The sequence below is a fragment of the Delphinapterus leucas genome, chromosome 5 (genome assembly GCF_059928025.1).
Source record: "Delphinapterus leucas isolate spDelLeu-1000000601 "Yukka" chromosome 5, BTC_Dleu_Yukka2, whole genome shotgun sequence".
In the NCBI taxonomy this organism is placed as follows: domain Eukaryota; kingdom Metazoa; phylum Chordata; class Mammalia; order Artiodactyla; family Monodontidae; genus Delphinapterus; species Delphinapterus leucas.
The window spans coordinates 133,659,558-133,684,557 of NC_143133.1; positions in this window are offsets into that span (position 1 = coordinate 133,659,558).

A 25,000-nucleotide genomic window follows, 5' to 3' on the forward strand; every position below is an offset into this window, starting at 1 on the left:
GAGGCCACAACAGTGAGAGGCCTGCGTACCGCAAAAAAAAAAAAAAATAGTCATGTCCTCTTGGCCTGTCTAGGGAGCAGACACATGGGGAACAAAACAACTTTAAGAGCAGAACTGGTTCTCATTCAAATGTCTTGTCCTTACACAGGGGCTGTTTTACATGTCACTCTGAGGCTGCCCAATGGTCCAATCACATGGCCAGGCCACAGCCTATAGCCTGTGAGTCTAGCAGGCTCACAGCCTTCCATATGCCCATACCAAAATGTCCCCGACTGCAGCAACCCCTGTCCCAGCACGAGGACAAAGACAAGCAGGAGTGTGTATAGATAATGCATCGATACCAGTAACACCGCAGCAGTCATGGGCGCCATAACAGTGGAGGCTCAGAGGGACCCACCCATAGTCAGACTTGGGCAAGGGTCCCAGTGGTGATGGCCTCAGACCCCAAACCAGACAAAATTATCCGTTTTCCCCTCATCCTGGTGCAGGGGTTGCAGGGACCACACACAGTCACTTGTCTGCCATTATCTAGCAAGCCCAAGAAATGCATTCTCCCGCACCTGCCCTCTGAACTCTAACCTTGGCATAGGGCCTCTGGTCACTCCTGGGGACCGAGAGCCATCAGCTTAATGTTTATTATTAAGTGTTTATTTTCAAAAGCCAAGAGGTCTGGACAGAAGTGAGTGAAGTCCTCAGACTTACTCCCAGGCCCCCAGAGAAGGGTGGAGAGAACACCCATTTCAGTTATAGGGGCCACCTGTCAGGATGTGGCCACCAGTTCTGTGGGCAAGGGAGCCAGTGGCCCAGCCACTGGCCCACAGAGGCAGACAGCTTTTTCGGTCTGATGTCGCAGGGCAAGTTGGTTTAGAGGAGCCCCTGCTTCCCCAGTGGGGGTGGTACCCAGGAGGCAGTGGCTCCTGCTTGCATGCTGTTGTCTTGGCAGTGGCTGCTGTCAGGGTGTTCTGAAGAGAGAAGGTCTGCAGTACTGTGTCCCATGCTGTGACCCTCTCCTTCACTAACTGGCAAAATTACCTCCAGAGGGGATCTAATTAAGTCTTTAAGGTCTCTTAGGGACCACCGTGCAAAGCAATCACAAAGAGTTCTGCACTTTTTTTCCCTTGTGAAGTTCCAACAACTTTCTGAACTGCAGAGCGTGTACCAGTGCCAGGGATGCGCGTAGGGTTACCCAGCTCATGGGAGCCCACTGGCCATCTCCAGCCCCGCTGGGGGAGGCTTCAGGCAGTAGATGAGGGACTGCTTCCTTAGCTTGTGCTGAGCCCTTCTGTCGTATGCCTGATCGGACTCACTGCGCACGTTCAGCCAGGACCAAGACTAAAGAGAAGACCAAACGTTCCCCCCAGCACCAAAAAAACATGCATAAGTGCCCCAGCATCCTCCAAGAAAGGCACACAGCTTCTGCTAGCACTTCCCAGGACCCTCTGGCACAATGTCCACAGAACCCTCAAAGTCTTGCAGGCAAACCACAAGCACGTCTCTAGAATGCCCCGTGGACTCCTCTAGCAGCCCACAAAGGTGCCCGTTGGGATTGTCAGCCTTTTTGGTCTTTCTGAACAGCCTTATGCTTAATCCCTTCACAAAGTCGATTCATCCGAAGGGCGAGGTGATCTGGAAAGAGCTGAGCTTTGCCGTGTCAGAGTAGCCAATCAAAAACAACGAGCGAAAACGGAAGTATCAGTAAAGCCTTTCATCGTTGTGATAGTGTAAGAGGCTAAAACCAGAGAAAGTGCCAACTGTCCCCCTGCTCCATTTCCTCCCATGAAGTAGCGTCAATCAAGGGTCAGATGGCTCAGCACAGAAGTACAGATTGTCTCCCTGTTGAGGGAGCCTTAAACAAAAGACTCCTGTGTATTTCTGGGCCCAGAAGGGAAGCGGGAGGGGGAAAGGCAGGAGTGGAAAAGTACTGAGTACTGAGTGAGAGTGGGGAAAATATCTTCTAGTTTCCCCAATAAGGAGAGGTCCAAATGGAGGCACTGGGATAGGAATGCAGCGAGCATAAGGATGTGGCCCGCCAGGGGAGGCCTCTGTCCTCAACTGCAATGCACTGATTATAAACCAAGCTTCCTCTCTGAGGCCTGCCAGATCAGGACTGAAAAATCACACACATAGGTTTTCTGGTCAGGAACCAGACTCTTCAATATGGTTTGCTAAGAAATTAAATTTTTATCCTATAGGTAATAGCAAACCAAGGGTTTTCAAGGTGAGAAATGCCATGGGCTGCTTTGATTTTGCTTGTCTTAATTGGAATTATGGAGCATAAGATGAAGTGGAGAAAAACAGTTAAGCAAAGAGAGACATTTGCAATAATTCAAATTCAATTCTGAACCATGATTGTGATAAGACGATATATAGAAGTATTTAGGTAAACAATTCAAAAACGATTTCAAGGGCCTCCCTGGTGGCGCAATGGTTAAGAATCCTCCTGCTAATGCAGGGGATACGGGTTCGAGCCCTGGTCTGGGAAGATCCTACATCCTGCGGAGCAACTAGGCCCGTGCGCCACAACTACTGAGCCTGCGCTCCAGAGCCCGCGAGCCACAACTACTGAAGCCCGTGTGCCTAGAGCCCGTGCTCCGCTACAAGAGAAGCCACCGCAATGAGAAAAGCCCACTCACTGCAACGAAGAGTAGCCCCCCCCCCGCTCACTGCAACTAGAGAAAGCACGTGCAGCAACGAAGACCCGATGCAGCCAAAAATAAATAAATAAACAGAATGAATTCAATGAGAATGAATCCAACAATTGGATATGGGAGATAAAAAAGGAGTGAATAAATAGTTGCCGATGCCAAGCATTTCAGCTTAGGCGATGGGGTGCCGGGGATCTTTAGTAAAGATGGAGAGTATCAGACCAGCAGGCTGGGAGAGAAATATACGATCGGGTGAAAGCTAGTGCAATGATTTCTAATCGTTCTGACAGCCAACTAAATATTCCGACTAAGGCCTGGAGTTCATATGAGAGTCGGAACCTGTAAATTGATCTGGGAATTTACAGAAAGATGTTCACTGGTTATATGCCAATTATCCACATAACTGAGTGAGAGACAAGCGTATGCCATTCTTATCTGAATATTTAGAAAAATCTAATTTTCAGCTTGAATTTTACAAATAGTCACATATTTCTTCATTTTAGCTACTGGGGTTCAGGGTGGGCCTCCTCCAAATATGCCACAAAATCATATTGATCACTTTGAATTAAAGTCAATTAAGAAATGGCCAACACAAGAGGGACACTCTGACCCTCCTTTCTTTCTCCCTGAAAGCAGGAAATAAACCTCCCCTGTGAAAGGTGATCTCCCTGCATCTAGAGGTGGAAGGACATCCTTACTGTCAGACACAGGGAAATTGGGTGGAGAAGCCTGTATAAACAAACCATATTTGTTTTTAAATGTATTATCCCAAACCCAAACACTGTTCAGATTCTTCACTAATTGAGCGCCCAAAGCCTAAGTTTCTTTGTCCTGTCAGTTCCTCACAAATGTATTGTTTCTTTGCTTAAAAAGTATAAAAGCTGCCTGCTTTGACCACTTCTTAGGTTCCATTTTTATAACACCTCCATGAGCATGAATTAAAATTTATTTCTTTTTCTCCCATTAATCTGGCTTGTGTCAATTTTATTATTATTCCAGCCATAAGAACTCAAGAAGCGTAGAGGGGGAAATTCCCCCTTCCCATACTATGTTCACAACAACTTTAAAGAGAATGACCATCTAACTATGAAAATGGCTCTCGACAAGAATTGTGAATCATTATTATAACATATCTATAAAGTAGTGGAACAGATTTACTGTCCAGTGGTGATAAATAGATGATAGTTAGATAGATGTATATTTATCTTGAATCAGCCTAACCACTTACCAAAGACATAAAACTGATTCAAGAAAAAAATTAAGTGAGAGAAGAATTATTTCCATGATTTACTTACATTTTACATTGCTTTAACATGGAACTGTACTTTCCAGAATTAGCCAATTACTCTGAACAACCAGCAAAGACTTACTTGGGTGGCCCGGTTCTAGGCTTATATACCCTTCCTCCTAATGCCAAAGTTGTCTTTGCTTCTCACTTGGCTTACATTCATCAGAATGTTCTTTTCTAACAATTATAACTATAACTTAATAATCCCCATCTTAATTTGCTCGGTTTTCTTCTTTCTCAGTCATCAGTTTTTCTGTAAACCATGCTTTCCTCTTGTGGCATCTTTAGTTTTGTCAACCTTTGAACTTGTATATATCAGCACTTATACTTCGTGTCACGTGCTACCTGAGGGCAGATATCTTGCCTTATTTACTTTGTATTTCCAAAAGCTGGGTCAAATAAGTGTGAATAAATGAATGCAGGAGCAACAAATTAAAACTAAACCAGGAGCTTTAGATTCTTAGCTCAAGATACTGCTTCTTTATTTAAAAGCTGAATTATTTTTATTAAAATAAAATCCATGTGCTGTCTTGCATTTGGTAACTTGGTCATACTTTTGGAGGATGGAATCCAAAAATTATTCCTTAATTCTGAAATTAATATACAGATACCAGATTTAGATTAACCTATATCTGAAAAGTGTTATCAAATAAAAATAATTAAAGAGATGCTTTGTATGTTTTTCTTTAAAAAAAAATGGAAATGAAAGATATGGCTGTTATACTTTTAAGAGTGAATAGGACTGAGATAAACTAAGAAGAGGAAGGCAATATGTGCTTTAGACTGTTGCTTCCGATTTCTGAAATAAATTTTATTCTTATAATCCAGGCATTAAAACTGTAACAAACTGGGCTTCCCTGGTGCGCAGTGGTTGGGAGTCCGCCTGCCGATGCAGGGGACGCGGGTTCGTGCCCCGGTCTGGGAAGATCCCACATGCCACAGAGCGGCTGGGCCCGTGAGCCATGGCCGCTGAGCCTGCGCGTCCGGAGCCTGTGCTCCGCAGCGGGAGAGGCCACAACAGTGAGAGGCCCGCATACTGCAAAAAAAAACTAACAAACTGAAACTGATTCTGCCTAAGCAAAACAAAACGGTATAAATAGTTCCCCTACCAAAAAATATTTAAATTTTTCTTTCACCTTCACATTTATTAATGTTCCCATAAAATAGATTCTCAACCTTTGAGTGTATTGGTGTTTAATTTACCTTGGAAGCTTATGTATAAATATTCAAACAGTAAGAGAAAGAGAGGGCTTGTGGGATTTGGATGTGTGGTAATACAGCTTTAACCTTACAATGGAGTTTCAGAAACTTTCTTCCTACAGCATTTCATGGTGGTCAACCATCAAATAAAATTGACAGGTTGCCAACACTGTAAAAATCCTATACAAATATAGGTTACGGTATTCAGCCCCCAGTTATGTCTCTTGATAGCAATATTTCTGAGCTTTCAATTGGTTTAAACTCTGTTTTGGAACGTCAGCCTGGGTTGGCAGACACTTAGAACAGCCTGACATAGAAAATCAAAGCTTAATAAGACGACTCAGAAAGCAACAAACCACAAGGGCCTCATTATTGCACCAAATATGTACCTATCAATTCCTCACCAGAGGCCCTTACCTGATATGGTTTTGAACAATTTCCTGGGGTCGAAAGGGCAATAAAAGACTCTGGGTCTATGTTCCTAAACCAAGTTTCCCACGGAATAGTAAAATGACCCCATTTATCATTTGGTCTGTTTGTCACCCACTTAGGATACACTATAATCAGACACCCTTAGCCTACTGCAAGAAACCCATTCTGTACTCCATCATGATGAATGACTCACCCGAGACTTCCCAAGCTTTCCTCTCTTGGATCAGAGTCACAAGCATAGTTGCTCTCAAATGGATTTCAATGAATCTAGTGAGCGGGGCAACATAGCTATCAGTTTGGGGGGGAAAAACTCAGTTAACCAAGAATTTTAAGCATCTTTTAAGTGCTGATCTTGGTGTAAGGCGATGCTGAGAGAGAAAAATACAAGTTTTAGATACAGTCCCTGCCCTCCAGAAGCTTATAACCTAACCAAGGAGAAGCATAAAATAAAAAGCAAGGTAAGTGCTAAACTATATGATACACAAATAAGAGTTAAGCGAATGTGAGAAGAATAATAGTAAAACTACGAGACAGGCGATTCCCAGAACAGGAGGATTCCCTACAATTCCATCTCCTTTCCATTTTCCTGGCTTCCCTGTTATGCAGCACCATAGCATGTTTGTTTTAGAGACTGCCCGGTGGTTTCACATCTACTTACTGCTATTATTTCTAATATCTTAAAACCGAAGCACTTTGAAACCAAAAAGACTTACATTTGTTTAATTACATGTTGACAGGTTGTGGTTTTAGAAGTTAAATATTTTCTTTATAAGTTTTAGTTTAGAAATTTTGAATAAAAAGTAGTTTTAGTCAACAAACACTGAGGCACCTTTAGAGTAAGTCCTAGGCAAAATGAAGGTGCTAAAAGTCTGCTCTGCTACCTGGAAACAAGGCATATTAACAGACGGCTGAGACTAACGACAAACATCATCTACTCTGACATAAGCCAGAATGGATCCAAATTGGCTGAAGACAGATGACACTCATTCAAAATGTTGAAAAGAAAATTCAGTCCACAAAGAGAAAACGCCTGTCGGGCCTTATAAATCCTGTTTCTAGAGCTTAAAAAGAAAGCAACTCAAATGGGATTTATAACATAGGTACGTACATACAACTCCTCAAGAGACTGCTTCTAAGAAAACTTTTTCAGCATTACACAGATGCAGTTCCAAAACTCAAGGCCATTATTTCAATTAGGATTTGATAATTAATTGAGAAACTGAAACACCAAAAGAGGTTCTTGGAACTGAGTTGATTATAGCCAAAGGGATGGGCTATTCACTAATTTAGCCAGTGGTTCTTTGTAAGTGTGTGTGTCTGTGTGTGTAAACTTTTAATCATTCTGAAACTCCAGTTATAATCATCCAACAATGGGATTTAATTTTAAACAATGGCAGGTATTCAGTTAATGGTTTCTTTGTTAAAATAGTGTGAAATTACACAGTAAATTTACATCGTAGATTCTAGAACAGCATCACAATTTCAGTGACCTCTTATGATGAAGATAAAAAAGCCATTCGAAAAATAGTTCAGATATAATTAGTATTATCACCATCATTATTGTATTATTTTGGTCCACTAAGGTTGAGAATTGGCGGAACTCCTACTAAATTGTTGCTCTTTTCCAAGGGGAAGGTGGAAAGACTTCCGCACAAATGTTAAGCATATGGGTATTTTGAGAGGATCAGTGTAACAGTGGGCTATAGAATGTAGGTAGACAATCCGGCTTCGTTCAAGGCAGTGATCTGGGAACAAAACATCTGAAAACTTTCCTAGAAAGCTAAAATTTCCCAAGAGTCCTGGAAGGGTCTCCTAGTTCGTTGATGTTAAACAAAGTTCTTCTGGAAGGAAGCAGAAGAGAAGGAGCTAACATTTAATGGCAGGAAACGAAAACAGAGCTGGGGCTAGAAGCACTAGTGCAGATTGTGAACACCTGACATTGGGGGAGACTAGGACTTATTCCCGCTAAGCAAGACCTCAGGGAGTAGCGTAAACAGGTGGGGTTTCCAAATCCCCTAAGAAATTCCTGCCCCTATTAAAGTTGGTTCAAGTCAGTTACTGCATGCACCACTTTTTTTTTTTTTTCCTTTACTGTGGGATGGTTATAGCCAGAATGTCTGTGACCACATGAAAATCAAACCCTATTAGCAAAAATGCTCCTTTCTGTTTGGGGGAGCAAAGTGCAAAGACCTCTGTGAAGCAAGTATCTTTCTATTTTAGTTTGGGAAATTCAGCCATCATAAATCTCTATCTAGTTATCCAGAAAGTGAAGTTGGGGGAAAAAGTTAGGGCGGGGGTGGGGTGGAACCCTCTTTTAAAAAGAGAAATAAGTCCAATAGAAAAAAACCTATGGTTACCAAAGGGGAAAGGTGGGTGAGGGATAGAATAGGAGTTTGGGATTAACATAGACACACTACTAGATATAAAATAGAGAACAAGGACGTACTGTAGAGCACGGAACTATATTCAATCTTCTACTAGCCTATAAGGGAAAAGAATCTGAAATATATATATGGAAGAGATGAATAGGACAGGCATTTCCCATTTATAGTTTATCCTAGTGCTGGAAGATTATGAACAGTAGTAAGCACTGTTTCCTAGAGCAGAGAATGTACGGCAGAAGACGTGGACTGGTCCCTGCTTTTGTTTTCGGTCTTATTTAAATCCTCTCAAAGCTGCGTCTCTATCACACAAGGCATATGAGAGACTTCTGGGCATTCAGCAGGACCTCTGTCTGAGGCCCAATGGGAAAAGTTCACCCCTGGAGCAGGTGGGCAAGCAACTCTTTCCAGGAATGAGCCTTAGAACTGAGCTAAGAAATTATACTCTAACTAGGGCCCTCATGGAGTTTCTCCACACTTTCAAAGCAGGAGATTTGGGAATTTAGTCAAAGGAGACCCGAAAACTCTGGCTTTCCTGAGATTCCCCAGGTTTACTCCTGAAATTCCTAGGTCCCAGGAAATTCTTCAGCCCTGGGCAAACCGGGAAGGTTGGGTAGGGGTGTGTAAGTTACCGAGTTCCACTTTGTGCCTGGATCCCCCTCCACCTATGTTTTAAGCGGTGGTTTGTGAAACAGTTTTGAATAAGGATGCAACACTTTTTTTTTGCTATGAAATAATGTGGAGAAAGCAGTATTGCCCAACTAACTATTACTAAAACGATCCATAAAGAAAGAGCTGTCTTATTATGAGGAAAAAATGCCATAATTTTGTATCAGGGAGTGATAGAAGGTGAGCCTTGCTATGCTATACCCCTACTTCAGGGGCTTTAGAAGTTTCAGTGTTTAGATTCTTCTCCTTTATAAAGGGATGAGAATTTGGAGTAGAGTGTAGGTGGTGAGGGGAGCAGACAGCCAGCTGAAGGTTACAAAGCTGAAGGATGGGGCCCCTCTGTGAGCACCTCCCCATCCCCAGTAAAAACTCCACTGATCAACGCGTGGCGAGACCTTTGTTCTTGTGAATCTGGAGAAGTGGCTGAGTGTGAAAGCCAGCCAGCCCTGTGGAAGTCAAGATCAAAGACAGAGGAACCTGGGGAAGATAGACTCACACCTGAGGACTGGAGTGTCAGCCTCCACAGGCCAGTGAATTTGTGTCACTCCAAGAAGGCTTTTGCTCAAAATGTCATCTTTCAGCGATCTATCTCCTTATAACCGGATACAAAATAGCCACCACATATTCCCCTCAACTTCTGTCCTTTTAACCTTCTCTTATTATTCTTCCTGGCACTCTTCTCCACTTGACATATAGGGAGTTCAAAATGTAATACCCAATCCTTATCCTCCCACGTTTAGATCAGATGGAAAATTAAAGCAAGGAAAAAGAGGATCGATTTCAAGACATCAACTTTAGCGCTGATGAAGCCAATAGTGGGTCCTCTGCTCACCACCCCAGCAGGCAGCTGGCTTGGATGTTTTGTGGAGCTCACCTGTCCCAATGGCTGCTGCACGTGCTCTGCTGCAGGGCAAGGACAAGAGCGAATCTCCCCTGTGGAGAGAGGCCAGGAAAGTCACACGGGCTTAAGCTCACCCGTGGAAATACGGAAATGGGAAGGGGGTTACAGCTCCCAAAACATTGTATATTCATGACTTGTTTAAAATGTAAGCTCCATGAGGAAAGACTTTGTTTTGTGAACTAATGAATCCCCAGTGTCTGGAACAGGGTTTGGCATTTGTTAGGTATTGGGTAAATTTTAGTTGAATTAATCAATTCACTGGAGAGAGTCTAATTAATTCCAACCAAGGGGCAGTGAAGACCTCAGATGACATCAGGAAAATGAGAAGCTGACTTAATTAGGAAACATTCACATTGTGACATGGTGATGTGCTACCCAGATCCTCCCTCAAGGAGAAACTAGCTCCCCAGCCGCAGGGAATGCTTTCAGCAGACAGCCTGCAGCCATTAGCTGCTTCACGGTCGGCCTCGGACAGCCAGAATCACAGTTTTCCCCATGTGGCTCACATCTAGCAACTGAGCAAATTGGGAGTCTAAGAACCTGCTTATTCTGAGACATTGCAGATCTCCTCTGATGGGCAGTAATTGCTCTGGAGCATCCCATCGGGTCAGCTGAGATTTTGTCAGCCTGCACCGCGGTCCAACATTTCTCTCTGCCCAAGCCTTCCTCCCATCCCCTCCTCTCATAGGTGTTGAGGCTTAATGATAACTTTACATACCTAATTCAGTTCTCTGCATCTGCTTCTGGAGAATACAACCTGTGACAGCAGGGTCGTTCTGCAGAGACATAGACATGTCAGTGTGGACCTTGAGGAGAGACGTCTCGGCATGGAGATACCTTTTGGGGAGGGATTGCCATACATGGACACCAAAACCCTAAGAATCCATGCTGTCCTCTGGGGGAGAAGAAGGGTGGGAAGTGAGAATAGAAGTAAGAAATAGCAAGAGAGAATCTAAGGAAATACCAACATTTAAGATGGAAGGCAAATCCACAATGTAGCACACTGACCCAGGAAGATAGGATGGAAAAATATACACCATACTTGGCACTTAAATGACTTTGGTATTCTTGAAGAGGGGCCATATTTTAGGCACTGCACCGTGAACTGAGTGAACAAGTAAAATGGACAGTTAAGGGTAACCTTTGTTCTCAAGAACTTTGGAGGAAAGAAGAGATGGCTGCTACAATGGGAACAAATAGGTGACGAGAGTGTTGTTGGGCAGAGAAGAAACATAACAGTGAAAAGCAGATGCATCAGGGAACAGAGATAGCAGCCAAGATTAAAAACAGCCACAGGAAAGAAAGTGACAGTCTCTGCCAAAAGTGACCCGTAAGAGAAGAGCAGAATGTCAGCCGTGAGAATTCAAGGGGGAAAAAAAAAACACTTCTGTAAAGTAGACAAAATGAGTAACAACTTATAGAAAGAGCCCCTTTAGGAAACAAGCACTGTTCCATCCTATGGCATATACCTAAAACAGACTTTTTTTCCCAAATGGAAAAAAAAAAAACCCAAGGAGCTATACAAATAGGGCATCATCAAGCCGTGGAAACATTAACCGGCTGCTGGTCTACTGGTGCAGACACTACGTCTAACAAAAAGGTGATATTTTGTGGAGAGGTCAAAGTGCACTGGAGATGCATCTGTGTATCACCTCTAAATGTCACGATAGGCATCTGCTCCTTGATTTTTTCTTTCCCTTTTTCTTCTTTTTATTTTCTGTCGACAGAATTTTTTAAATATATATTTAGTTACATTTTATAGAGAGCAGTACACAGTTTAAAGTTTTAATGTTTGGAGAACAATTTAACTTACCATCTTAAGCTGATCGAATCACATAATTAAATGTGTAATGCTTCAAAATGACCTGTTTCTTTAACGAGGTATGGAAATGTTAGCCAAGCATAGTAAAAATTTTGTATATTACCAAATGTGTGATCAATTTTAGTGTGGGACGGATGGTGGGAAGAGGGGAAGAGACATCTTTTTAATTCTCCAGGTGCTTTGTTTTTTCTTCAGTCCCCACAGTTATAGAAAATATAAAACTCTTTTTCTCTGAAAATTGGATTCTTTTCAAAGGGTTCCTTGTATTCTTCCCTCTGTTGCCTAATACCCCGAATAAGCTGTTTTCTTAGGTAGCATTCAAAAGGTGTCCCCTCCAAGACTCCAGTCACCTGGCTACTCAGCCAAAACTAATTTAGAGGCTGCTGTGAAGAAAATTTGCAGATGGAATTGAGCTAACTAATCAGCTAAGCATAAAAATAGAGAAATTAACCTGGGTGGGCTCAGCATAATCACCTGTGCCTTTGGGAGCATAACGGGAAGGCAGAAGGGTCAAGCCAGACAAATGCCGCAGGAGAGGAAGTGGACAGAGGGAGGAGGCAGAGGGAGTCAGAGAGATAAAGCGCGAGAAGGACTTGGTTCGTCATCGCTGGCTTTGAAGATGAAGGGGACCATGAGGTAAGGAGCGCAGGAAACCGCTACAAACTGAGAACAAACACCACTGACAGCCGCAAGGGAACCTCAGTCCTACAATCACAAGGAACTGAATTCTGTTGATAACCTGAATGAACCTGGGACAGGATTCTTCTTTAGAGCCTCCAGAAGAGAATGCTGCCTGGCTGAAATCTTGATTCTGGCCTTGCGAGACCAAGCCAAGAAACAGCTGAGTGAGGCTGTGCCCAAATTCTGACCTGTGGAGACAGATAATAAATGGGTGTTGTTTAAGCTGCTCAGTTGGTGGTCGTTTGTTACAGCAGCAATAGGAAACGAGAGCAGCTAATGACCAATTAAATAGCATTGCAATTTTTACTCCCAATTAAGTCTTTCCTGCCCTGTAGATGGAGTCTTCATTCAATAGTTCTTGATTTCAATCTCAATCTGTCTAAACTTTATTATGCACCATGCATAATGCATTTAAATTGACAGGTGTTGTCCCTCCCTTCATAACATAAGAAAATCACTGTCTGTGCAGTGCAAAATAATGAAGTTCTATCACTGATACCATTGGAAGAACAATGATCTATGAATGGAAAACATTGTTAAGTGGTAAATATGAATACCAGTTAAATGCAGCCCACCATACTCTGCATAGGATTAATTATGAGTTTATCAAGTACCTCTGGCATCACTTAAAATTCCTTGGAATCCACTAAAAGAACCCCACTTAAACGGAACTAAAGTATAATTTGTAAAAAGAGCAGAACTTATAATGAGAGTACAGCTTTTATCATTTAACCAAAACTTTAATTTTTAAGGTTTTAAAACACTAAGTGGTTTTCTCACTCCTTGGCAACAGAGGTGAAACATTTTGCATGAACACGTTGAAAGAGAAGCATTACAGCTTGAAAATGATGTGTATAATACTTACATTCTGAATGCAAGGAGATTGTTCCATGACTGTTCAGTTCATTCCAGGGTTTCCTATCTACCTTTAGTTTTTGTTAATCTTCTGATTCTTGATTCTAAATCCAGGATGCTACTAAGTATGATAATCTCTTAAACATATTCCATTAATATCCTAGTGGCCACTAGGAGGTGAAAACGCTTATGTTATTTCTTAACCATCTTGAAAGAAAAGAACAAATGATGTCTGACTCCATCTATTTGGAATTAATTGACTGTCTAATGAGCCATTCTATCTTTAAATATAGTTCACTTTGGGCTGATTGGCAAATAATTAACATGATTTCGTCTATAAATGTCAGCATTCCACATTCTCTCATATTCTTGTGTTTCATTCCAATATAACAACTTGCCTCAGCTACATTTTTTTGCTGACTGGGAAAGTCACGGCCCAGTGTTGCTTTTGCAGCACACTTAACTCTTTGGTTTTGAATAAATATTAGTCATTCCAGTGGGAGAGCGTAATGACAATGCTAAATGCAACTGCAAATCAACTATACCTTCTCTGAGTAGTCAAAAAATAGTTAAGATGGTTCTTCCTTGGTGCAACAAGATAGACACTGATTAAAATAGACATTCCTAATGAGCTTCAGATGAGCTGCCAGGTGAAGCACAAGGTCCTATTATAAGATATTATATCCTATTTGGATATGATGTGAATTTTCTTGAGTGAAGGGCAGTAGGATGTAATGAGAGCTGACATTGGCAAGGATTCAATTGTTAAAATACCGGATTTCTTAACTGTATGTTTAAACAATAAAAGATGCTGCCAAAACATTGAATCACGAGGTTTAAAAAAATCAGCTTGTTCCATTCTTGGTCTTTATCTAGGAATCACGGGGCCCTGAAACAGTGTGGATAATGGTTAAAGACTTGGGCTAGGAAGCCAGTCCCATCCAGGTTTGAATCTTTTCACCACTTTCATTAGCTGTACGATAAGGGTCAGCTTATTCAAACCCTCTGGGCTTCAGTTTTCTTGCATTTAAACCAGGATGGTACCTACTACTTAGGAATGTTATGAGGACTAGATAAGACATGGTGCATAAGGCACATAGCACCATACTTGGTACATAGTACCTGGAAAATGGTGTTTTTCAGCACTGTGATCATTCTTACTACTCTCATGCTGTTGTGATAGAAAGAGAATTCTTTTAGGAGCTGAGTCACTTTTGTATGACACGGGGCAAGTCCTTTAGCCACTTGGAATATACCTTTCCATCTCTAAAAAATAGTAAAACCACAAAGTTGACTGTGCAATTTAAGTGACATAATGTAACAGGTGCTCAGTGAATGTTAGTTTCCTTATTTTTCTCCTTTGGCTCTTTTTTTTTTTTTTTATCAAGGTCCATCATTGATGCTAATGTGGTACTTGGTGGTGCATTTTCCCTCCGAGGTAATGCAATTGCATTTTTTCACAATAGAAATATTGGGACCCAATTCTTAACCAAGCAATGGTTATGCTAGTAATTTCTGCTACTATGGTAGATTTCATGACTCATATATTTGAGGGATCAGTCCTTTCAGAAATTCTTCCATGTTGTTTTCATGGATTTGCCTTTGGTAATTTACACACTTTCTCCAGAGAATTTTTGCCATTGGCTAGTAGTCCTTTCCACTTACCCAACACCTCCTACCTTACCAGTCAACTTAAACATTCCTGCAAATCAGTCACTTAGGATCTGTCAAGGAGGGAGAAATTTCCCTCTACCCTTCTAAGTTCTTCTGGATGATCTAAGAATCCAGTTGACATGAGACAGATTAACGGGAGGAAATCAAAGTTTAACACCATGTGTACGTGGGAGAGACCCAGGAGAACTGAGTAACTCACCAAAATGGCCAAAGCCCTCACCTTAAAAACCATCCTCAGCTAAAGACAAAAGAGGATGTTGATGGGGGGAGGGGAGAGCCAGTTACGGGAGGCGACCAGGAAAAGCACAGTAAACAAGGGTATGTTTGTTACACAGCTTTCCATCATTGCCTTCCCCACTGAAAGGAGTTTCTACAGGTTTGGTCACCTGCCTCTTCCTGGTCCGTCAAGGGAGATACCTTTACAAATGGAGATTTCCCTTGTAAATGTAAATGTTTCTTACAAAAGTGTAACTCCTACTTGGTTTTCAGAGTTTTTCCCAAGTCTTCTGTTTCTTAGAACATAACTAGCTTAAAATAATTAATATGCCACAGAGACATATTTGGGGGTGTCAGATTCTGTGCCGCCACAGATTCTAATCCTACAGTTGTCTGACCTGTTTCATTCCAGTGACTTTCAAACTCCATTACACACACACACAAACACACACACCTCACCTGGTTTAAAACCAACTCATTCTTTTTCTTCCCAAACCTACCCCTCCTGCCACGTGTTTCTTCTCCATTAATACCACCACGTAGTTGCCTGAGCCTGGAAATTTGGAGCCATCCTTAATTCTTTCACCACCATCCTTAGCATAACAAATGAATGACCGAACACTATCAGACATTTATAAAAATTAGCTCCCAAATCTATTCTCTCCTTTTTATCACCTTTGCTACTGTCTGAGGTTGAGCTTTATTATTTATTATTTGCTTTTGTTTGTTTTTAGCCTCAACTACATTTAAACTGGACTCATTACTTCAATGGTCAAATTCCTAAGAACCACCTTTCGCATAATTGGAGAGCATAACTCCGGACCTTAAAACTGTTTAGCAAGTGACCATTAACTTTAGGATAAAATCAAAATATTGCACAGTATACAAAGGCTTCACAACCACATCATAACCCTTCTGCTTTCTGTTACCATCTCTCATAAATATCCTTTGCTCCTATCATGCTGAATCATTTCCTTTCTCAAATGTCATTGCACTTAAAGCATCATTACTTGGTAACGTGTATAGTCTCTTCCTAGAGCATTAGCTCTTTAGAACAAGACCTCTCTGACTCTGTCTCTGTGTGTCTCCAAACATTCATGATACATAAAGCATTTTTAGAGCAAATAAGTGAATTATTAAATGAATATATGAATAGATGACTTTTAGTAGCCTATGGTGTTATACAATAATAAAAAGACAAGGTTCTTTGCTCTTCAACGTATTATTTTAGAGATTAGTAAGGATATACATTAATCTTTATTATAAAAGATGAAAACTGTCTACTGAAAAAAAATGCACAATGTGAGAGCTGTGAGTTCAGTTTTATTTGGGGCAAAAGGAGGACTAGAGCCTGAGAGACAGCATTTCAGACAGCTCTGAGAAACTGCTCCCAAGAGGTAGGAGGGGAAGTCAGTACATATTATATATATGACCTTGGTGAAGGGGATACATGCAATCAAGCACACATCTCAGTAGAAGTTTGCTGCTAGTCACGAGGAACAGAGGTCTCTGTTAATGATTTTAGTGCTTTTCTAGGTATGAGAAGATGCAAGAAATTGGGTTCATAAACTCTTCTCCCCAAAATATCTGTCTGAAGGCCTGTTCTGCCGGTTTTCCTAGAGCACAGAGGGCCTCATTCCTGATCTCTGCCCTGAACTCCTTTCAGGGGGTGTTAAAGGTCAGCAACTGCAGTGGTTAATGACCTAATCCTTGTAGAGCCAGATGGCGACTGACATTCTTTAGTTTGCAAAAGTAATAAGCTCCAAATGATAGATATAGATAAATTGTCAGAAGCTTGAAAGGAGAGACTATTTACTCTTTTCCTGGAAGATAAAATGGTAAGAGAGCAGAAAAGATTTTGGAATGAGATATTTGCGTTCAGCCTTGAATGCGACATACACTTTGATCATTAAGAAAAACAGGGGTGGGGCTTCCCTGGTGGCGCAGTGGTTGAGAGTCCGCCTGCCGATCATTGAAGTACAACCTAATTTTCAGGACTTTCACCTACATATCTGGATATGTGATGTTTCGTGCCCCGGTCCGGGAAGATCCCACATGCCGCGGAGGGGCTGGGCCCGTGAGCCATGGCCGCTGAGCCTGTGCGTCCGGAGCCTGCGCTCCGCAACGGGAGAGGCCACAACAGTGAGAGGCCCGCGTACCGCAACAAAAAAAAAAAAAACGGGTGGATTTTTCTAGCATGACCCTGCTCTCCCTCACCCTCCCCCACTGTTTGAGGAGAGTGGATACTCCGTTGGGTAAATGAGGTATTGAAATTGTAAAAGAGCAGTGGGCTGTAAGGCAAGTTGGGTTCAGATTGTAGATTCCATTCAATTTTATGCTAAGGAATTTGAACACTTTTAGGTAGGCAGTTAAAATAGCTTTATGCCTCATTCTGACAAACATGGCAGTTTCTCTGACGGAATCAATTAAATGACATGGTAAAAAAATGTATAGTTTCGCACTAATCGATAGCCTAGCATTCTGTAATAAACATTTTGTCCCTTGAAATTCATCTTACTGCTTGTCTCTGACAGATAGGGACTGTTTCTGGTGTCTCTTTCCTCCCAGACTTTCTGGGGACTTTTCTTCAGTTAAATTTTTATGGGGTACAGAGGATTCGACCCCAGTAAGATTTCTTTGAATTTCATACACAATTTTATTCCAAATACACTGACACCAAAAGCACCATCCGGCTTTGTTTGGGACTCAAAAAGTCTAAGTCGTTGTGTTAAAAATCAGAAAGATGTTTGTATTCTTCATGCCTAATCCTGCCACTACCTTTCCACTACCTTGGATGAATTCAACCAGCTTCTTAAACAACACTGCCACCTCCATGACCTAAGTATAATTCCTTTACAGCATGTCGGCTACATGTCTTAGGTGAACCTGTAGTGATTAAAATTTCATGTGTATTCTGTCATTTTATTCATGTCTTCTTTCTGTTTAATCAGTCTGTTACATTTTGGTGTTGAGTAAGTGAATAAGATGCTGCTTTATTAATATTTCCCAGTTCATCAAGCATTCTAAGTGCAAAACGAATTCCAGCTTGCAAATCTAAAAGAAATACAAGACAGACTGACTGCTGGAAATGGGGCTCTGGGATGGGGGTCAGTGGGAGGAGGGGAGGTCTTTTAACTCATGTTCTACTAGAGCCGAGAAGCTTGGAACTTAATTTCCTGAATGATCGAACTATATTTATAACAATAACTAACATTTACTAATTTGTATATACCTGAAACTAGTTATGTTCTTTAAATTCATTGTCTTTTCAACACTCATTAATTCTAAGATGTGGGTACTATTTTTAGACTAGTAACCAAGGCTTGATTGTAGAGTGAGTTTTCCCAAGGATGCTCTATATTTATATCCCCCTATTGATGCTCAGAGCCGAGGCCCCCGAGACCTTGTGGAAACCAGGTTAGAATTTGTACGATTCCTGCTTTTTATATCTTTTGCCTTTCTATCCTTGGCTTTGAACCAAGATGCAAAAGGCTACAAAATATTAATATATTGTCTGAAAGCAGATGAGTTTTCAACAGACATCAGGCAGCCTACAAGGCAAATCTACCAAACAATGACGGTTGCAGACTATAGCTTTAGCTACTATTGGAAGGAATTCCAAACGTTATCAGTTTGGAAATAAGATTAGTGCTTCCATACTATCTGTTGAATTACATGTGGAAACTTTAACGCAAAGCCTTATATGACATTAAAGTGACCCCATCCACACTTAATAAAACCAGAGCAGGCTGAATGGAAGCTTGCAGTTTCCAGTACCTTCTGCAGCTGGGAACAGGTGTCTCTTCTTTTCAGCACTCACTTTCCTTGGCTCTGTTTCCCCTACAAAGCCATTTGGCAGATATATGTGTTGCAGCATCGAAAGGAGCTAAACCAATTTCTGAAGATTATACGGTATGAGGGGCTTCCAGATTATGACCATCACGGAGTCAAGATTTGGGTGTTAAGATGCAGTAAAAGGTAGTACAGAAAGGAATTATTAAAGTAGGGTAAGTCTAATGGTTTTCGTTCTGTGATATAAAGAAGATTCTTTATCAAGTTCATTAGGCATGTGAATGATAGTTGTAGGATGTAGATCTAGGTTCAGAAAAAATAAAGATGTCTTTGTATTTATCAGTTATCTATCTGGAAACATCACATATCCAGATATGTAGGTGAAAGTCCTGAAAATTAGGTTGTAATTCAATGATGCCAAGATTTTTTCCGTATAAAGACATTTGCATCTCCAATAGCATACTGATATTTTTTTTCTGGCACTTTTAAATGCAGAGATGCTAAAAATTACAATTACACTCTGAAAAAGAAATAGGTATAAATCAGAAGCAGTTCAAGAATGAGTCAAATTCAAGCTCCAAGCCATCTTTCACGTCACTTTTATTTCTATTTTAAACTCATTGTTCTTTCTTAAAGACACAGTCATTCACATAGATTAGCTCTCTGATGAACCTGCAGTGTCACCAAGTGCAATATGACCAAGTCTTAGAAGAGTTCCTTGTGTGAAGTTTATCACTCAATGAAATATTTATATATTCAATTACCTGTGTGGTGGGTTTAATTAAACCTTGCAGAACAACTAGAATATCTTGTCTTCTTTTGCCTTTTTGGTGATATTGATGGAAGTTATAAAAATATATCATACCCCAGAAATATTGCATAAACACTTCACATATATTCAAGTTAAGGTCATCCTAATAATGCAACTTATTGACTATATACATACGTGTCCTAAAATTGCTTTCATAACCACCAATATAAAGTTAAGTAATTATGTAGGCCTCCTTAATACTTTTCTGTCCTGGATAAATTTAATTTTGCCTGTCTCAAAGAAAAATGTTTTACTAAATTAAATTCATTCATGAAATATGATCAAAGCAAGAATATAATTCAATTACATTTCTCAACTTTTAACCTACGCATTGCATTTATTTTCTTTTAACAAATGTTATTAGCACTATAGTAGAAAAGTGTACCTCCAAATATTCAGTTTTCTCTTATATTCTTTAAAAACCTGTAAAGATACAAGCCTGTTGAAACCGTAAGCCTTTGATGGATACCAAAAGTCAGCTTTTATATCTTAAATCACTGATGAGTAACTATACATCGTCTTGTATATTGTTTGAAACATTCATCTCTTCAGTGGAAAGAAACAAAAAGAAGGTAAGCAGTGAGTAAAAATGGATAGCAGAAGATTTGGAGATTTCAAAGCCTGAAATCTGTCTTCCTGACACAATTTTAAAACTCTGTTCCTCAATTACTGTTTTAGAAAGTAAGAATACAGTCATTTTGAAACTAATATTTTGTGAAAACTTGGGCAAAACATCTATAAAGTGATTTCTTTCTAAAGATAGTCTCATTTGCTAGAGGTGAAAACTTTTTGGCAGATTATTTTTATTGATGCCTCTATATATGGCCTTAAGATTAAATTCAGAGGCCCATGCCTCTGGATTGTGTTACACAGGAATTACGAGGAAATCCCAGTGGTACTTCTAGTAATTTAACCTGTGAAAATGGTTCAAGATAAACGTGTGCTACAAAGCTGTAAATTCCTGAACTCTTAAATGCAGTGTCTTTCATCACTGAATTCTGGTGCCCAGATTCTCAATAAATTGTTAGTAGTGTGTGCTTTTGTTGTTGTGGTCGTGTTGGTGGTCCTTACATAGAGTAACAACCATTAAGTACTAATTACATGCCAAGGACTAAAGACGTTTTTCTGTGTTGTTTTGTTTGACCTCTCTAATAACAATACATTGCAATTAGATACTATTATCCCCACTTTACTGATGGTGAAACTCAAAGAAAGTAACTAAATTGCCCAAGTCACACAGTTTCTAGGCAGCATAGCACAAGTCAGCCTGCCTCCATAGGATGCTCTTTCCAATGCATCTTACTGAGTTGATGCATAAGCGCCACCCTAGTAATGCTCCAGTGTAGATGGGACAAAAAGAGTTTGTCATTCTGATTAAATATAAAAGAAGAAAAAATTTGAAATAATCACCAATAAGCCCTTAGAGCCATGCCTTAGTGAATCAAAGCCATCTACTCTACAGTAGACATGAATCTGATTAATTTCTCAGTAGCAAAGTCTAAATCATGCCCTGTTGCTATAACAGAACTAATACAAGCCATAAGGATAAACAATAGCAGTCTTAAGTAAGGACAAGATGCGGTATTAACTGATTTTATGATGGCACTTCTCTGGAATCCATAGACATAGGTTAAAGGGAGGAGGTGGTGAGGTTTAGTAAATTAATAAAATCTAGCTCTACTGCGTTTCAGCCAAAGCTGAGTTTGTCTCCCAATCCGGTGAGAGCCATTGTCACCCCGACGAAAAGCCACACCCCAATCACTTCCCACATTTGTTTTCACACGTGCACCCTCTAACTGACGATCTGTCAGCAACATCAAACTTACTCTGACCAGATCTGTGAGTTTTATGAGAGACTTCAGAGATTTGCTTATTTTTCTAAGGAGACCAGCTTCAACTCTGCTGATAATGTGTTTTCTTTTGAAAATGAGCAGACAGGCTGCTGGAATCGTCCCAGAATCCACACCAGCTGACAGCTCCAACTTTTTAGGTCCACAGTGCCCACTCTCCAGCAGGTTTAACTTCACGGCCAGCTCGGGCAAGTAACAAACAATTGCAGAAACAGTGACAATGCGGACGGAGGGCTGTGGGAAAAGGACCTCACAAAAATGAGGAAACTAGAATGAGGATTTAGAGGCAATAGTAACTGAAAAGGAAATCTTAAAAGATATGACTGAGACAGGTCTAAATAGAGTTACACACACACAAATTTCTTGAAGAAAGCCATTCAGAAAATCATATTTTAAGGTTTCTTTCACAAGAAGAAAGGAGACAATATTTTAGGTCTGATCTTGTGGTCAAGCAGCAGAGCCTCAGAATCCTTCTGAGCATTTTAGTCCTGGAAACCATGATGCACTGAGCATGGTTAGTCCTCAAAGTACTAAAGTGCCACATTTCCTCTTTCCCATCTGGCTCACTCATGCCTGAAGTGGACCTACGATCACTTTGCTCCCTCCCTCCACATAACTAAAATATCCTTGTATGTGCACAGCTCTGAGACCTTAGCCACCAACATTCAAGAGCAGATGTATAAAAGGTCAGATGTCAAATTATCTTTGTCCTGAGACATGACTTCATCAGTTCTGACCACAAATGCTGCTGTCAAACCAACTTTGGGTCTGCTCACCCGACACGTAGCAAAGCCAATCTACTGACACTGGGCTGTGGTGAAGGAAAGTATAGCGTTTATTGCAGGGCCCAGCAAGGAGAGCAGGCAGCTCATGCTCAAAAGCCCCCCAACTCCCTGATGGTTTTCAGGGAAGGAGTTTTACAGTCAGTGTTAGAGAGAGGGTCATGCGGTGTGTGATCGGCTTGTGCTCAATTCTCTGGTTGGTGGTGAGATAACAGGTGGTGTTTCAGGAATCTCAGTCATTAACCTTCTGGTTCCAACCTATCTGGGGTCTACCTGCCGGTGGTCAGCATGCAGTTAACTTCCTCCACCTGGTAGGGGTTTCAGTATCCACAAAACAGCCCAAGGATATGGCTCAGGATATTATCTACAGCCCTTCAGGAGAAACTAAAGTTCTTTGACCTTGTTTTATGGCTAAACTGTTATTATTTTGTCTTACTTTTTTCCCTATGTTTCTGAATTTTCTCACTTCTCTGATTAAATTTGCTCTTCGGAACTCAGGGAAGACCTAGGAGGCTAAAGCTTTCCTGCAAAGAAGAGGCAGGGGACCTGGGGTGTCTGTCCCCGAGAAGGCCCCTCAGGGTCCTGCTTGGTTCCAATGCTACAGTTTTCCATCTCAATCTTGCAGGACTCTCTCTCGCTGCTGCTCATTTGACAACCATGACATTCTTACGTAGTCTAAGTGATACCAAAATCAATATCTCAGGAAGTCTTGAAGAGCTTAAGAAATCATAAGGTGTTCCTGTGAAATCTGAGGGGGTGTGTGCACTTGTTCCCAAAGCAAAGGAGTGGTCCCACCGCCCTCTGCTATAGCTCGGTAGTGGTGGGAATCTGTACAGACTGTTCTATGTACGTCAGCACCATGTATTTTTAGGCAACACCTGTAAGGCCCCTTCTTTGCCGTTGGATATTGACTCCCACAGTCCTTCAACTTCATCCCTTTCCCGTCCTCTTACAGCATCCCATCAACTATTATAAGCTGAGTTATTAATACTTTGCTTTAAAATTTTATTTAAGTTTCCATTTTGCATGGGAAAAAATTTCAGGAATTTCGTGCAAAAATCACTGAACAGGGAGAAAAGCACAGAAGATTTCAGACCCTGCCTCCACCCCGATGTAGGAAATGTTTTCCAAGTCCCAACAAAGTGAAGAATTTGAGGTACAGACTGAGGGATTTATTCCCCATGGATTCTGTGGGTAAAATAGACACATTTCGGAACCTTTGAAAGAATTTTAGCTCTGGGATCATTTCAACCTCAGGAAACACTGGGAGAGAGTATCCTGATTAGGCTGCCACCAAGAGATAAACATGGCAACAGCCAGGAGGACGTTTCAGTGGTCCTTTCACCAGTGGACGCTGCGGACAGAGCACCAGAGTCCAGGACTAATTTAACATAAGCAACAGACCCTGAGGTGACTAATGGAAATATTGGAATCGGTGTATTGCAGTTCCTGAAAGAGTATTTACAGGCTTCATTTAGGGAAATTTGTGCTAGGCTGACACTTCATCTAAACAGCTACTATCCTAGACAAAAAAAACTTAAAATTCCTTTTAGCATTTAAAAATGAAAGTGAATTTCATTAAAAGTAAATTTTAATTCACTTTTGCACTCTCCATATTGGTCTCATTTACACTTGTTATTGTTTTCGAACCCATCATACTTTATCAGAACAAGTTAGACGTTAATAAACGCTCTAATAAAGATTGTTTAAATGCCAACTTGATTTAAAACGAAGATCAACGGAGAAAAGACCACCACCGGCACCTGGGTTTTGAAAGTAGTTGGCAAAGACAGATTTAATACCACAACTGTGGAAAGCAGGATGGTTATGCTTCCAGGTCCCATTTTGCTTGTGGCCAAGATAAAGCACAGAGGGGTTATGGAATTAGCCCAAAGTCACACAGCCTGTCAGTGTCAGAACTCAGATGGCCTGTGTTTAGCCCACCGGGCTGTACTCTCTGCCACTGTCATTATTTACTCCCTTTATCATTCTCCTCGCCAATTCCACACCAAAATGGCTAGGTCTTGGTCAAGGACCAGCCAGCACTGCTATAGGTACTGCTCTGTGAACTTGTTCTCTTTAACACTCCAGGGAGAAAGAGGATGTTTTCATTATTATTGATTTGCTCCTTTGCTGGGTGATGTGCTGTCAAGTGAAGAGAAAGGTAAGACCAAGGGTAAGGACTCAATCATTTCAACCCTGGCTCTGTCTGGGGCTTGGGACAAGGGCCTCCACGTTACAAAGCTTCAGATGTAAAAGGAAACTCAGAATGCCCATGTCAGCAGTGCTTGAAAACATCGGGGATTTTGTAATATTAAATTGGAAAGGATTTATCAAGGTTATATGGTTTCCACTTATTACTCGTATTATTAGTATTCTGACGCTTTAATACTATGTTGACTGGAAAGCAGTGATTTGAATTCTTCAAAGAATTTTAAGTCATTGAAGCAACATGCCTATGGATTCACCGAATACTACTCCTCTTTTTTGCTTAAGAAACAAAGCATTCTTGCAAAGACACATGTAAAGGTATTTGCTTCAGTTTGGAAGAGTTTTTCTACTAAGATGCCAAAAAGGTATATGAGACAACCCTCAGAAGTAGACAAAGATTTATTGCCAAAAAGAAAGCGGTTTGGGTTTGGGTATTTTCATTTTCACGTATGGGTCAAAGTGCTCTCCAGCTTCCTAAATCAGAAGTGCTAATAAAAGATGTAAAATCCTTGCTTTTATGACTATGATGGCACATTAGCAAAACTCTTCCTTGATGCTTGCTGAGGTGAAAATTCTTTTCTTCAACTCTAAACATGGTTTTAGATGTCTCTGATTATTTGTAGATGTGGTTTTGTGTTCATTTACTTTTTATAATTCATCAAAAATGTATAGAAACCTAAAACCCTTACATTCGATTCTTACATCTAAATGGACTCCTTTACTGCCCACTCAGTCAGTGAAAATCGGCTCCCTTGGCCGGGCACCTGCAGTGAGTATTTACAAAGCTGCA